The 15697-nt window shown below is 38.4% G+C and overlaps 1 protein-coding gene across 4 annotated transcripts in view; it reads left to right on the top strand.

Annotated features, from left to right (window-relative positions):
- LOC124715549 (neurofilament heavy polypeptide-like) overlaps positions 1-15697 on the top strand; it is an 86412-nt gene that overhangs the window by 32097 nt on the left and 38618 nt on the right. The gene's annotated exons all lie outside the window — the stretch shown is intronic.

The following is a 15697-nucleotide window of genomic DNA, read 5'->3' as shown; positions in this document are numbered from 1 at the left end:
TTTAGTTAAATGAATTTAATTGTGACTGGTAAATATGGCACAGAAAGTCAGTGGTACCAGTTTTTTGGGAAATCGAAATGAAGGCATTTAAAGATCATTCCATGACATGTGAAGTTCAGGAATCAGCTCCACCTGGTTTTGAAATATACTGAAATTTAAGCTGCAAAATGCCTAGGATTGCGAAATCTTGGTGAGCTATTTGTCAGTTTTGGCCACATCTAAGGGGACCAAAAATTGAAGCTGTTTTTAATGTTTGTGGGTTATTTGGGTTAGAGGTGTAACATTTTATACTAGTGTCAAAATTTCTGCAATGAAGCATTTACCATTTTTGTGCTACACACCGAATGGGGGGAAATCAGTCGCAATAATTCTCAAGCATTTGTGACTGCAGGAATTTAAGTATACCAAATGCCCTTCAGAAGTTCCTCAGAAGTTACTTCCACTGAACTTCGTCAGACATTTGTAATTGCTGTAAAAGTTATTAGCATGTAAACATGCTATCAAATTTGTGCTTAATTTGAGGCCTGTTGCTAAACGTAACCATCTCCTGTTCATTTTTGGTTCATTGGAAAGAACATGTGTGTTCATAGTAAGACTTTCCACAGTTTTCCAGAATTTGTGTAGCAGGTTCTACTGCACAGAACTTATCTGTTAGGTGGGGGACACCTGGCCATCAATGCCATAAGATCATTCCATTTCACCTGTTTATTGCATTTGAAACCGGGATCTTTTTTTAGTTATTTGTGGTGAAAATAAAACTATTTTAAAATCAAACAATAGAAAATCCAGTGTGGTTTCAGTTGCCTGAGACTGCAGTTTGTGTGTGTGTGTGTGTGTGTGTGTGTGTGTGTGTGTGTGTGTGTGTGTGTGGGGGGGGGGGGGGGGTGACAAATGCTATTGGCCGAAAGCTTTAAGTGTGAAAATCTTTTTGTTTTGCCTATCTGCGACTCAGCATCTCCACTATATGGTGAGTAGCAACTTTCCTTCTCAGAATACTGTTACAAACTATTTGAAAATGTAGTTTTTATTAAAAGTTACTCAAGTTAAATTTGCTGTAGGAAAAATTTGAAGTGTTTTGGAAAATGAAATTGTTCACAATAGTACCTGGTATCTCCCAGCTACTTGCTCACATTTTTGCCTTTCAGAGGAAAATTCGACGTTTCTCCAGCTACAATCAATTTAGGAAAATCTTTTTCTCTAACAAGAAGGTCCTTGGTGGTGAGATTGACTTTTTGAAGCCTAGTAAATGGTGATGTAGGTTAAGATCCCAGTGATCACACCCTGCAGCCATTCATCCTGGTAGATTCTTCTTTGCGAATAATTGACAAAAAAATTTTGGCATTTTGCATGATGATTAATAGCGTTAAAAATGTGTTTTATGTAGAACATGGTGTAATGGATAGGTTAAGGGCTTTACATGCAGGAAGTTGAGAGTTTGTATGTCGACATGAGCATTAAATTTTTATTAATTTTAGATCTTTATTGAAATGACTTTGATCATTTTTATTCAAGTAATTGTTTTAAATGTAATTTTTATTTATATTCCTTTACATAATTTTAATCAATGTAAGAAGTTTTTCGTCTCATTTTTTTTCTTTATATCATTCTTTTCCACTTGGAATGTTTGTGATTGTGAATTTATGTATAACAATATTCAGTTACTTGAAAATTCTGGTATCATTTAAAAAACAAAATAGTAATCTATATATATTGACTGTGCAATGGTATGAAAAATGTATTTTTTATTAAGATATGCAAGGTTTTTGTGTAGTAATCGTCATTCATTTAAAATATAGTGTAAAGTCCTGTTGCACTATGGACAAAGGTGGAAATTTGACTGAAAGAAGAGTTTATAAGTAAAATAAAAATCAAGCAATATGGGGGAATAGATATAATGAATGCAATAACCTGAACGAGAAAATTGGATGTTGCAACCAAAGAAAATAAATAAAAATTAGTACTTAAAATTAATAAAAACACGTGAACAAAGATTTAAACTCAAAGAAGAGTGATAGGAAGAAAAATGATCAAATGAAGTTACTATGATTAATATGTGACAAAGGAATGGAAATAAAAAAATTACATTTAAATGAATTAACCAAACAAGTAATCATCAGTCATTCAGATATAGATTTAAAAAAAAAAGAAGCTGTAGCTGACGAGATCCGAATCCACAACCTTCTGAATGGGAAGCCCTTTATGTGTATCTAATACAACTCTCTTAATGCTATGTAGCATCGTGCATACTTCAGATTTTCTCCTTTTTCTGTCAGTTATTTCAGGGCTCACCAGAGTGAACAATTGCAGTATGTGATACCTAGGTTCTTAACCTACATAACCGTATACATGGTTTCAAGAAGTTAATCCCACCACAGGGGACCTCTGCTTATGAGTCTGTTTACAAGTCCACTATTTAGAGTGGGAATTGATTCAACAAGGTTTCCTTTGTTCATCAAAGCCACTGCCAGTTCAGTGGCAAAATTGACAAAAGTTTTGCTAGTAGACTTTGACTTCTATATAAAACGTATGAATTTACAATCATCACCATGAAAATGTGAAAAAATGTTTTTTTTTCTGCCACTTTATTTGCTTCCTCTCAAAATCGTGGTAGCCCACGGCTGCTAGCTGTGGCCTACACCAGCCTTTTTGTTATTGTAATCTGAAATATAAGGTGGGTTAATCTTCTCTATCATTCCTAATTTTATTCCGACATTGATATTGTGTAAGGTCAACTATATTCGTTGTCAAAAGAAATAAATTCCTAGTGTCCTCCAATCCAGACAGCAAATGGTCTTCTCTGGGAAACTGAGTTTCTGGGCAATTAGATCTCTAGATAACCCGTTTCTTTTTCTCAGAAATGTATTGTAAGGCACTTATGAAAATAAATACAAAGTGTGTAGCAGAAAACATACATGTTAGCACTGCTTATGACATTGTAAGGGGGCCATGTGGAAACAAAGGCTAATGTGAACACCAAAAAACTTGTACCACAGTGTTGTCTGTTTTCATTTTCTGCCAATATGATGAAAAGTGATGGCGTCTGTGTTTTTGGTCGTAGTAAAGTATCAGAGGTATTTCTGTACAGATGTAAGACAACTTTGGAATATATTTGCTAAATTGAGAAGTGGCCATTATAGATCCTATATCGCTGAGTTTATCGGAGCATTATCTGTGCAGTGTAGGAGCTATGGTGCTAGTCTGTAAAGTGTTAAGAAAGGTTTTGTTTGTGTGATAGACTCTCTGTGTAAGGCTCAAAAATTGGGCTTGAAAATACTGGCAAGCATATGCCAATGGTTATCATGACCAAGAAATTAGATGACTGAAAAAAAGATGGCTACTCACCTGTTGTTGATTCTATTACACACTCATATTTTGTTGGTGGCACTTTAGTATAGGAGCTAAGTTGATAATTGTTGGTGGTTGAAACCAACAAATAGAAAAAATTGTGTGTGTGTTTGCGCGCGTGCACATAAATTGTAACTAAGAAATTAGTCACTTGGAGTCCAAGAACACAGTGGGCGATGTGCTGCCAACTCAATGTCAAACCTGCAATTTTTTAAAAAGTTTTGTTTACTGGGCAACATACATGTTGAAGCATGAGGCTGTCTAATTATGAGCAGCCTAGATGTTGGTCGTGGCTTATCACTTAAGTGCGGAGTGTTTCGGCAATTCAGGGTACCATCAGATCATCTTGTAATAGATGGAGAAAAAGCTATTCAGTGTATTCAAACACGATCAGCAAATTTTGTTGAGTCTATGCTCTGCTTACAGATTAAATGATTTGATTCTGTTGGGAAGCTTTCCTTCTCACACAGTATGAATTCTTGTGAAAGCAACCCTTATGCAAAAACAGTTTTACTAAAATGGCTTGCATGCTCTTTGTAAAGCAAGAGCAACTAAATTAAGCTCACAAAAGTGTGTCCAGTATGGCAGAATGATGTTCACAAGAAACTTGCTGCTCTGTTATCCTCAAAGGCTTCAGGATCTGCTGTTGATAAACCAGTGGAAACTGCAGAAAGGGTCAGCTCGCGTTTGTCTTGGTCACTCTCCACTAAAATGTCAGTCCTTGCATAAGATTCACAATACTTCAGAAAAAAAGATTCATCAAATGAAAAGCGAAATTAATTAGCATATTTTGATTCCTGGTGGATTTAAGTGAGATCGGTTTTTGCAGCATCAGAGGCCTATACTATATTGTCATAACCTACTGAGCGAATTGAAGCTAAAACGTTTTCTTCAAATGCCAAGATTCGAAAACATTAACATTTGTTGCAAAAAGTTTGTTTCCACGCTGTATGATGATATGAGAAATTTTTAGCAAGAAGAAGTCATTTATGATAACCTATAAAGCATCAGAGGCCTATACTATATTGTCATAACCTACTGAGCGAATTGAAACTAAAACGTTTTCTTCAAATGCCAAGATTCGAAAACATTAACATTTGTTGCAAAAAGTTTGTTTCCACGCTGTATGATGATACGAGAAATTTTTAGCAAGAAGAAGTCATTTATGATAACCTATAAAGCAATATTTTTATTGTAGGATCATGAATTTAGTTTGAATGAAAATGTTACATGCATTGTTTCGGAAACATTAGATTGAAGGATGTAGCTACTGTACAAATGTGTGTTTCTCTTAGAAAATGCACATGCTACAACAATGGAGCATGCTCATGTGACAGTATTTTCAAGCTCACTTTTAACTTAATCCTGAGGACCTCCAAAATAACTGCTCGTGGTAAAGAAACCAAGGTAAATGAAATGGCGATAATATGTGAAATGTGAAATGAAGACATCAAAGTAAGCACAAATTTGAAAATATTGATGAAGACATGTTTGTATTATTAAGGACCTCAAACATTTACAATTTGTGGTAATTGTGACTATAGATGTGAATTTTGGCTTAAAAAGTGGAAATACAAAATTATTTAACAAATGCTATTTCATAGTGAGCTGTATACAGATGAACTATTTTATCAGATAGAGTTTTATAATAGCTTTATTTTCTGCACATAAATACCAAATATGTACTGTTCTCAGTTACTGGTATTTAAATCTAGTAGAAGCCCACTTTCTAAAGATAATGTGCATAAGAACATTTTTGTAAAATAAAAATGGCACAAACACAACGTATCAGTGTGCTCGATGCTCTGGTGTCTTGCAGATTGTGGGCGTTCAGTGGTGGGAATCAGCACCTTAGAACAAAGAAACTTGTAAATTTGTGTGTTAACTAAGCTTCAAGCATTGGTGTAATGTGGACACTTTAACGTGGCAGTTTCGGGTGGCAGGTGTTGAGCTACAGTTGTTTCAGATACCGGTGTAGGTCAGGCTTGAATTTATGACACTGCTAACATCATTAAACAGTTCTGCAGTAGCTGTTACTGTATACTTTGCACTGTGCATTGCTCCTCCTCCTTAAAAATAAATAAACAATATTATTGAGAAAACTAATTCTGATCCATTGGAATTCAATTAAGACCACCAGACACCATGTGTTTATTTACACTTTACAGAAATGCAGAACATGTATAGGATGGAATGTAACAACATTATGAAGAGGCTGGTTTCTACTCACCATATAGCAAAGATGTTGAGTCACAGATAAGCACAACAAAAAGACTGTTACAAAATAAGCTCTCGGGCAACAAGGCCTTTGACGCACACACACACACACACACACACACACACACACACACACACACACACACACACACACACACAGTGTGGCTTCAGCTGCCAGACTGCAGGCGCGCGTGTGTGTGTGTGTGTGTGCGTGTGTGCGCGCGTGTGTGTGTGACAAAGACCTTGTTAGCAGAAAGCTTATTTTATAACAGTCTTACAAGGGGCTTGTTTTTATTCACAGCTTCTCTTCCTTCTGACAGTCAAAATTGTAGTTTATGTTCACAGCCTACTACCAATTTATAATGTCCACATTAGTGCGTCCAGAAAACTGAATCCATACCAAAAGTCTTTCTCCACTTGCGAACAGTTATCAGCGTTGCCACAGGTTCTGGAAATCAGCGAATTTCAAACAAGTCGGGGAAACTTGGAGGGGTGGGGGGAGAGATAGAGAGAGAGACTGGAAAAGTCTTTGTCTCAGATGAAACGGTTTGTTTACTTGAGGTGTTACGCATCATCGCTGGATGCGTGCACCAATTTCCTCCTCCCTCATTACTAATGCTTCCCCTTCCTGCTACTCCCCTCAGGTTGCAGCCCGTGCTGCTGCCACCACTTCATACCACTGACCTAGCAGCTGACCATGAGAGGCAGGAAGGCATGAGGAGTGGTTTGTTCGGATATGATTCTCAGAGACGGTAGACTCTGCCGCCAGAGACAGTGGTCATGTTTACATGAGTTGTATGTGAGTGATTGTGAGAGTGTGTGCGCGCTTTCATTTTCTGACAAAAGCTATGGCTGAAAATTTACTTGTGAGAGCTTTTTGTATGTGCCTGCCTGCAGTTCAGCAATCATCTTTTTATGGTGCGTTGCTACCTATCCTCATTATTATTGATTCTCAGAGTATTGAACAAATTACCTGTTGCATTGCTTGATCACTGCGGTCTCATTTCAACACCACTCAGTCTGTGACTCGTGAATAACTGGCAACACGAGTGGATTTGTCACGGGCCAAAACTGCAGGCCATTTCTGCCAGTATCTGTAATGGATCAGGCCTGTCTACCTGAAGCCATTCAGTTCCCACTAATGTGCATGCCCTGCTGGTTGGATCTAGTCTCACTGATCTGCCCACTGGCTGGGTCTGTCTGTGAGTGGCAAATGCAGCAGATTTTCATGGTTTATTCATGGACTCAGATCCGCAGTGCTCCTGAGCAGGCCAGAGACCATGGGGCGATGGATATCAGTAATTGCAACAGTCTCACCACAAGTATGTTGTACAGTGGAGTTTTATAGGCATTTTATATGTTCTGGTACATTTTGGCACTTCAATAGTAGTTCATATGTTACAAAGTATGGTGGTAGTTCAGTTGCTGGCGGTTTGTACTCTATGTACTTATATATTTCTCGAAAGAAAAATCACACAATATCAGTAAAATAATAGGTGTAACACAGTGGAGTAATAACCGACAATAATAAACATAGTAGAACTAACCTTTTATTCCGGTTACCTACAGTGTTGGTTTATAGGTTCTTCCCCACCTTACACACTTCTTTGAAGGGGCCTACTTTTTCTGGGTTTATTTCTGGAATCGGTGAAGGTATTATCAATGTGTCTTGCGACTCGAAGGAAATCCGTATTTTTGGCATGAAATGTTTTATTTTATTGAAATAAAATAACATCAGTGGTCTTCATTAACCTTACATACCATTTGGAATGTAACAATATTATGAAAAAGATGATCAGGACCTGCTTGCAACTTTTTTAGATATTTCCTCATTTGCACTATTGTTTCTTGTACCATAGCTGCAAAGACAGATAATCAGCTTGCATATTAACTTACCTTTGAGATGTCAAAATTTGTCAGGGGAAAATGCTAAAACTTGTCTGGAAATCAGGAAATTTCACTTGGGGAACTTGTGGCAACTCTGGTTACTTTGTGTTGTATTGTTACCCAAAGTTCCTTGTCAGTTCTGTCTGTAGCATTGTCACAGGTATGGGTCACACGATGTGTGTGGCCATGAAAGGTTGAAGTAATTACTCTGCAGGTTTTGTGAATTGGTTTTAGAAAGATATTGTCTTGAAACATCTTAAACCAGAGGTGTGAAAATTGTGTTGCTGCTTAGCAGAAGCAGTCATTTGTTGAAAGATTTGGAGAGCTGAAAGAAGAAAACAAGCAAAGACCATTTCGGAAAACGCTTTTGAAATTTTTTATACGCAAGTCTGCTTATTCTTGTTAGTTTCAAAGAACAAAGGTTTTTTCAGGCACAAAATGTGACCACTTTGTAAATTTGAGAGTCCAGTCATTTATAAACAAAGAATTTAGATGCAAATTTTGCCAAAAAAGATGAAAATTACACCAAAAATGTGTGCTACATTTTGAGGCCCATATGTATTTTACATACTTCCAAAATGCTCGGAAATGACAACTGCGGTTTGGTAAAAGCGAGTAAAAAGTAACTTCAATGCAGAATGCACTCAGCATGCTTTATCTACTCCAAAGTTATTGCAGCCATAAAGTAGATTAAAATTTATTCTTTCCTAAATAAGTTTTCTTAACTTTGATCATAAAAGTTTAATTTGATTGCAGTCACACCCCAGGTTCTGCTCTGAGTGAAGTGATGTGATTAACACTCGTGAAAAAAGTTCGTGTGTTAGGCATGACTTACATCCTAGATATGTACTATTTGCTGGCAGTTTAAACAAGTTGCACCACCTGAGCTTATCTCTCAGGCAAGCTTACTCTTCTAGCCTCATGAGGGTGGATTTTGGGGCAGGAGCATGGTGGTTGGGGGTGAGGTGTCTTTTGCCACTTATTGGCTGTGGAGGACCCTCAGCCTACCTCCTTTATTAGCCACCTTGGTAAAGCCTACTTTCCTCCGTCACCTTTAGATGTGGTTAGCCTCTTTTTGTGCCACATGCTATTTGCCGTTTTAGGGGCAGTGCTCTGGTGCCTAGTGGGTGCTGTTCTCTTCTTTAAAATTGGCTGCAGTGGATTGGGTGGGACAGCTGTGGGATGGATGGCTGCTGTTGTTGCAGAACCCACGGAGACATTCTCCTGGCCCCACACACCTATTGGCAGTTATTTCTCTTACTTCATTTTATTTTTGTTGGTCCAAGTGATATCCATTACAATTTTAGCCTTCTCATTTTTCTGTCATGAAAATCCTATCTAGAAGCTACTTACATCTCCATTCTTAATCAGGTTGGAGGGGGTGAGAAGCAGGTGGGCTTTATCTCGCCACAGATGAGCCGTGGAAGACCCTTAGTCTGCACTGACTTAGTATTAGCTTGACTCGTGTATTTTCACTTGTCTTCAAAATTTTTCTCAGCTCTAGCATCAATATTGCTTTCAAGGCCTTGATTTTACCACTCCTACATAGTTTCATAATTCAATAAGGTCATTGAGTGCACCAATTACCGACAAATTCTCTCTTGACTGAGGGACAGATGACCTTGCTGTTGAGTTCCTCACTCCCCAACCAACCATATTTGAGAGATATCAGACAGAATGGGAATTCTGTTTGAAAATTTATCAGAATTTGAAGTTAGTTGTACACAAAATGTTATCCATATTGGGCATCTGTTCTGGCACAGTTTTAAGTTTGAAGCATTGACATAATGTTCTTTCTGTTTAATAAGAATCTAGAGTACTTTTATCTTTTTGCCATTGTGTTAATGCTACAGTAGGGAAGTACTTTGAGATTCAGGATGGCTTTAAGGATTCTAATAGACACTGAGCTGGCAAGTCATGGAATACCTCCTAATATAGTATTGATCCTCCATTTGCCTGGCATAGTGCAACAACTTCACGTGGTATGGATTCAACAAGTCAGTGAAGTCCCGTGCAGAAATATTGAGCCATGTTGCCTCTATAGCCATCTGTATTTGCAAAAGTGTTGATTGTGCAGGATTTTGTGCATGAGCAGACCTCTTGGTTAGGCAGTTATTACACTTATCATATTTCTTTTACAGGGAAATGTGATCAAATATTCCTCAAATTTCTTTGACAATGATCTTTCATATTTTCATCAAAGTTCAACATGGCTGACAAAAATAATTTACTATGTGCTGCAGTTATTTGTACCACAGTTGCAGCAGAATAGAAAGGAAACATACTTTGGTGAAACTGTGGATTTCGTGTGGAGATAATAAAAGCATTCAGAAAATTTGTTCAGAGAGCTGCAAGTGGATGATGTCAAGTCTTACATAAATTATTTAAGAATGAGTGAGAGTGCATTTCAGTATTTGCTCAGTAAGTGGTTCCTCATATAAAAAAGAATACTCACTTGAGAAATGCGACATGTGCTGAAGACAGGCTCACCATAACACTGCAATTTCTTGCTACAGGAGAGAGCTATTTTAGCGTACAGTACAGCACTTAAATATCTCAGCGCACAGTAACCAAAATAATTCTAGAAACGTATTAAGCTATCTATAAACTACCGGAGGAGGTATATCTGAAGGTAAATAAATGTTTATACACTATATGGGCAATAAGAAATTTATTTTTGAATAATTCAATTAATAGAATTCGTGCTTTCAACACCCACAAAATTAATAAAAGGTACAAAACAGATGAAGTGGCATCAAGAATTCAAAAATTGACAAAGTAGAGTGTAGAGCTAATAAAAAATTTATTGTGAAGTATTTTGTATTCCAGCTTGCTGAAAAACTGCCTGGATGTTTCTCCAATGTATAGATGGTTGGTCATAGATGTGTTAGTGGATTGGGAGTTGCCTGCAGTGTATCCCACCTTCCTATCACCACACAATTAATGGCATGCTCTGTGTCCCTTGCTCTCCCCCCCCCCCCCCCCCCCCCCCCCCCCGCGCCAATCCCACTTGAAGCAAGGTTATTAAAAAGAGCTGAAGGAACACACCAACTTAATTTTGCAGCCTTTTTTTACAAATGCTACAGACGTCACAGTTGTGGTGCCAGCACTCGCAGTTAAATTTCACGTGGCAGCGACCCAGAAGACGAACAGCTTATGATCAAATCTAAGGTTCTAGATTTGATGACCTTTCTTTGATGAAAGGTGAGATTTGACAGTGTTCCCTATTACACTATCAAATTTCTTTCAAATAAATATTTGATGTATTAGCTTTGACAAAGAGATATGATAATGTAATAACAGCCTGGTGTCCAATAAATGTTAAGAGGGGATTCACATTTGGCTATCTGAGTAGCAGATAATTCGCTTGAATTGTCCAGAATGTTCTTCAAATTAGTCACAAACGGTTCTGGCCTGGTGACATGGCCCATTGTCAACCATAAAAATTCCATCATTGTTTGGGAACAAAAGGCCATGAATGGCTTCAAAGTAGCTGAACATAACCATTTACAGTCAATGATCAGTTCAGTTGGACGAGAGGACCCAGTCCATTCCAAGTAGGCACAGCCCACACACTTATGGTGCCACTACCAGCTTGCACAGTGCCTTGTTGACAACTTGGGTCCATGGCTTTGAGAGATTTGTGCCGCACTTGAAACCCACCATCAGTCTTACCAACTGAAACCGTGACTCATCTGAGTAGGCCTATTTTTCCTGTCATCTAGGGTCCAACTAATATGGTCACAAGCCCAGGAGAAGCACTACAAGTAATGTCATGCTGTTAACAAAGGCACTTGAACCAATTATCTGCTGCATAGCCCAGTGATGCTATATTTTGCCGCAATGTGTGTGTCCCACATTGATTTCTGTGGTTATTTCACTCAGTGTAAGCATACTTGCCAAGTTTAAGATAAGCTATAAGAGCACATTTCTCAAAAGTGAATGGAATGTTTGAATGGTTATGTAGAACTCTTACATTTGCTCCCAGTAATCATTTTCTCCCCCCTCTCAAAGTGCCAATGTATTGTGTATAAAATATCCATATAATTACATAAGTTGCTCCTTGTGTTAGTATTTTTAGTGGAGACTGAGCTGAGGTGGTTATGATACTACTGGTTCAGGAGGCTGAGCTTGGGAGTTGATTTAAGTTGCTGTTGTAGACTGAGGCATCATTGAAACAGTGTTGTCTGGAAACATATTTGTTACTTACAATCTTTCAGTGTCGGTTGTCTACCCCAGTGGGACAGTAGGCATGCTGATTTGCAGTCTAGAGTGCAGGAAGGCTGTGGACATTGTGCTTCGTAGTTTGTGGCCTTGATGTAGGTCAGGCCCCAACGGCGATGTCATGAAGGTAGCTGGAACAGGAGTCTATAGGTATAGGCTCACCATGACGCGCCAATGACACACATGGCTTGCACCTGTGCTCTCTAAGACAGATGTGCATTTTAGTGGGTGCCAACAGCATATCATGGATGATGGGAGTCATGTTCTAAGCCCAGGACCCAAATTAGCAACAGAGTATATAGCCAGGGAGGCGGTTCTCAAGTGGCTCGCCCGACAGGTTGTTGGTAGTAGTCACCTAGCACAGCCCATTGTGAGGGTAACATCCAGTTTTGTCTAAATCTTCAGTCATGGAGGTGACCCAACAGCAGTGGCTGCTTGCTGCGGTGAAGTTCCATTACAGCTGATAAACTGTGATCTCAAAGGCGATGCGTTTTCTCGTCAGCAGGCAGCACACTATGATATACCAACCAAGTTATCCTGAAAATGGTGAGACTGTTATTGCCGGAATCATAGATACAGACAGATGACAAGAGACAGGGAGAGTGAGGCTTCTGAAACAGTCGTATGTAAGCTGAACATAATGTCATCGTAGCTGGCGATGTGGTTATTTGCCCTCACTATTTGGTGGGGTCTCAGAAACTGTCAGTTCTCCTTTTCTTCACACTTGTCAGTGCTAGGACACCAAGGAGTGGCAGAGCTCGGAGGTTACATGTTACAGGTCTGTATTGAAAGGCTTGTAGAATGACGCATCGGATGCTGCCATATTGTGCTGTTTGCATGCTTAATTACAGTCAGGCTCAATGTAGAAATGTAGTACAAGCAGCCCCCTGCCTTCTGCAACATTGGCACTATTTTCGTGCCCCACATACCAATTGTGACAAGGCATTGAGCCAGATCAGGTTCTTTACCATCTGTGCCAGATAATGACTTAAAAATTTATATGTGCCCTGGGGATTTGATCTGCTGGGCAACAGTTAGTTTGGTTAAGTATTAATGAAGAAATATATTTGAACTTCCTGTAATTTGTAAGTTCTTGATCAGAAAGGATGTGACGGAAGAAGCAACTACTCCACATAAAAGTTGCAATTTATAGTGATTGAAAAGCCTTCTAAATACAAGCATCTATCTATTTGCATATTTTATAATTGTTAGCTTATGTTACTAGTGTCTAATAGCTCTGGGTTTATAATTTCCTTCCAGTTAATTTTTTCTCCTCCTGTTGGCCCCCATGAAAGTATCTTTTTAATAGCACATTTCTCAGAAGAGTCAGTTGCTATATATTTTGTAAAAAGATTACATATAGTATCCCTCTTTGCCTTCTACTGATACTCTCTCAAATGCTACAGAGACAAAGCTTATTTTCATATCGAAATCAAATCATATTAATTTGTGATTGATTTTTCTTCAAATTGCTTAAAATGATGCCTCTGCAGAGACCACCCTCACAGCTACAAGTATTTGTACCGTCTTGCACAGAGTTTATACACAAGCTCATTGCTTTTGCTTGTTGGTATGTAGAAGTGATTTAGTTACTCAAGCCATAAACATTTTGAATGTTCAGATGTTTGGCCACTAACTTGCTGTACAGATGCTTAAGTGGGTTTGTCAAACTGTAGACACTGGGTGTAAGCAGGAGCAAGTTGCAAAACCCTGTATGTGTGACTGAGATTTTCCATTGGGGAGTTTCTGTGAATTAGCTGCAAACAGATTTCCTATCCTGTCATGGGAAGTTAAACTCTCAAACCTACTGTACTCCATTTGATTTGAGAAAACTGGCACAATGACTGACATTTGATTGGTACTTACGGAATCAATCTATCTGTCTTATGATTTATAGGGGAATGGTGTGATATATTTTGCAACCTCTTATAAATTTTTTGTACTACAATAATGCATCCAGTGAAATCCAGTGTCAAAATTGCATCTGCTAAGTTGCATGAAGTATTCTTTTACAGTATAAGAGTAAGAAAAGATTTTGACCTTTCACAAAGGAAAAAGTATCCAAACTCATTAGTACCGTTACTACTGGGGTAACATAGCACAAATCCATTGTAAACTGACAAGAACACTTCCGTTTCTCCTATGTTAGTTTCATTGACAGATAAAACCTTGTTAATAGTACTTGTATTTTGACAATATTATGAAAAGGAAAGTTGCTACTCACTATATAGTAGAGACGCTGAGTCACAGATAGGCACAACAAAGACTTGTCACACTATAAGCTCTCTCTCTCTCTCTCTCTCTCTCTCTCTCTCTCTCTCTCTCTCTCTCTCTCTCTCTCTCTCTCTAAGGCAGCTGCTACTAGAGGCTGCAGTCACGTGCGCATGCATGTGTGTCCGTGTAGTCTGTTTTGACAAAGGCCATGATGACTGAAAGCTTTTATTGTCAGTCTTTCTGTTGTGCCTATCTGCGACTCAGCGTTTCCACTGTACGGTGAATAGCAACTTTCATTTTCATAATATTGTTACATTCTATCCCGGATTTTCCATTGTGTAATTGTATTTTCTTTATATAAGCAAACTAACAAATTTTTTTATTTTTGTGCAGGTTATAGAGCCCTACTTCGTGCGATATCATTGAATCCTTGTAATGTTTTCAGTCTTGCAATGTCAAAATAGGGAGAATGTGGTATTAAAAGTGAAATAACAGAATTGTTCCTGAAAGCAGAAGTAATTTCCAATATTTTATTTGAAATATTTAACTGTCATAAAATAAGTACCAGATTTTGTTGAATTCTTGGTGAGGACAGATGTGTTTTATACATTGATAAAAAAAGTAGTTGGCATAAAGTGATCACTTAAAGCAAATGGCACATGGTACAGTAAGTACTGTTGCATTGTATAAGGAACTGGATCGCTCTCTTGAGCAAGAAACTGTTCATAGTAACATTATTGTGTGATTTTGACTGAATTGTGAGGTTCATCTATGATACTTCAAATCATATGTAACTAATGCAGAGACAGAACAACAGTTGACTACAAACATTTTAAGCTCTGTCAGATAATGTTTTGTAGGAGTTTGGTTACAAAACAAATGACATTTGGTGCAAATTTGTGTACTTAACAGTGATGACCAAAATGTTAAGATCATCTGCACATCAGTGCTGCATAAATTCAACAAGGCTTTCATGGGTGCTGGAGGTATATTGCATCATATGTCTACACGCAGGTCACACATTACTCATAAATTTTAGGCAGGTGGTTTGTGGTCATGGAACTGGTGGCAGATACTATCTCAAATGTGTTACATTGGATTAAGATCAGGTGCATTCAGTGGGCAAGACTTGTTCACTATAATTCTCAAACCACTGTATCATGATTCTTGCTTGTGACTTTTAATGTTATCCTTCTGGAATATGCCATTGTCACTGGGATGGATGTCAATGTGGTCCACTGGTGTGTCAATGATGTCCAAAGTGGTCTTGATGCTTTTGTTACCATAGGTCCCATGGAAGCTCAGGGAATGTGCCCCAGAGCATAATACTATCCCTATTGACCTGCTTCTATGTTTACAGTGCGAATTTTGAGCAGCTATTCGCATGAAGGATGGCATTTCTAGGCGCGATCACTCACCTGTGGTCTCAGATGTAATTAAACACATTTCTATTTATACAGGACAAATCTCTATCATTTCATACCAACTGCAATCACAACAGACAATGTTGTTGGACAACAGGGAACAAGTAGGAATAATCTGCTGCAGTGCTCAATGTTGAACGTAGTGCAACTAAACTGCTTCTTGTACTGAGTGAGGTGGTGCAGTGGTTAGTACACTGGACCCGCATTCGGGAGGACGACAGGTCACTCACGACTGCCCATCCTAATTTAGGTATTCTGTGATTCACAAAATCACTTCTCATAAATGCCTTTATGGTTCTTGTGAAAGGAAACGACAGACTTCCTTCCCCATTGTTCCCTACCACGATGGGCCCCGATGATCTCGCTGTTTCGTCTCCTCCCCCAAA

Source organism: Schistocerca piceifrons, chromosome 1, assembly GCF_021461385.2.
Source record: "Schistocerca piceifrons isolate TAMUIC-IGC-003096 chromosome 1, iqSchPice1.1, whole genome shotgun sequence".
NCBI classification, from domain to species: Eukaryota; Metazoa; Arthropoda; class Insecta; order Orthoptera; family Acrididae; genus Schistocerca; species Schistocerca piceifrons.
Note: the sequence above shows the minus strand (reverse complement) of the source record. Positions and strands in the feature narration are given on the sequence as shown.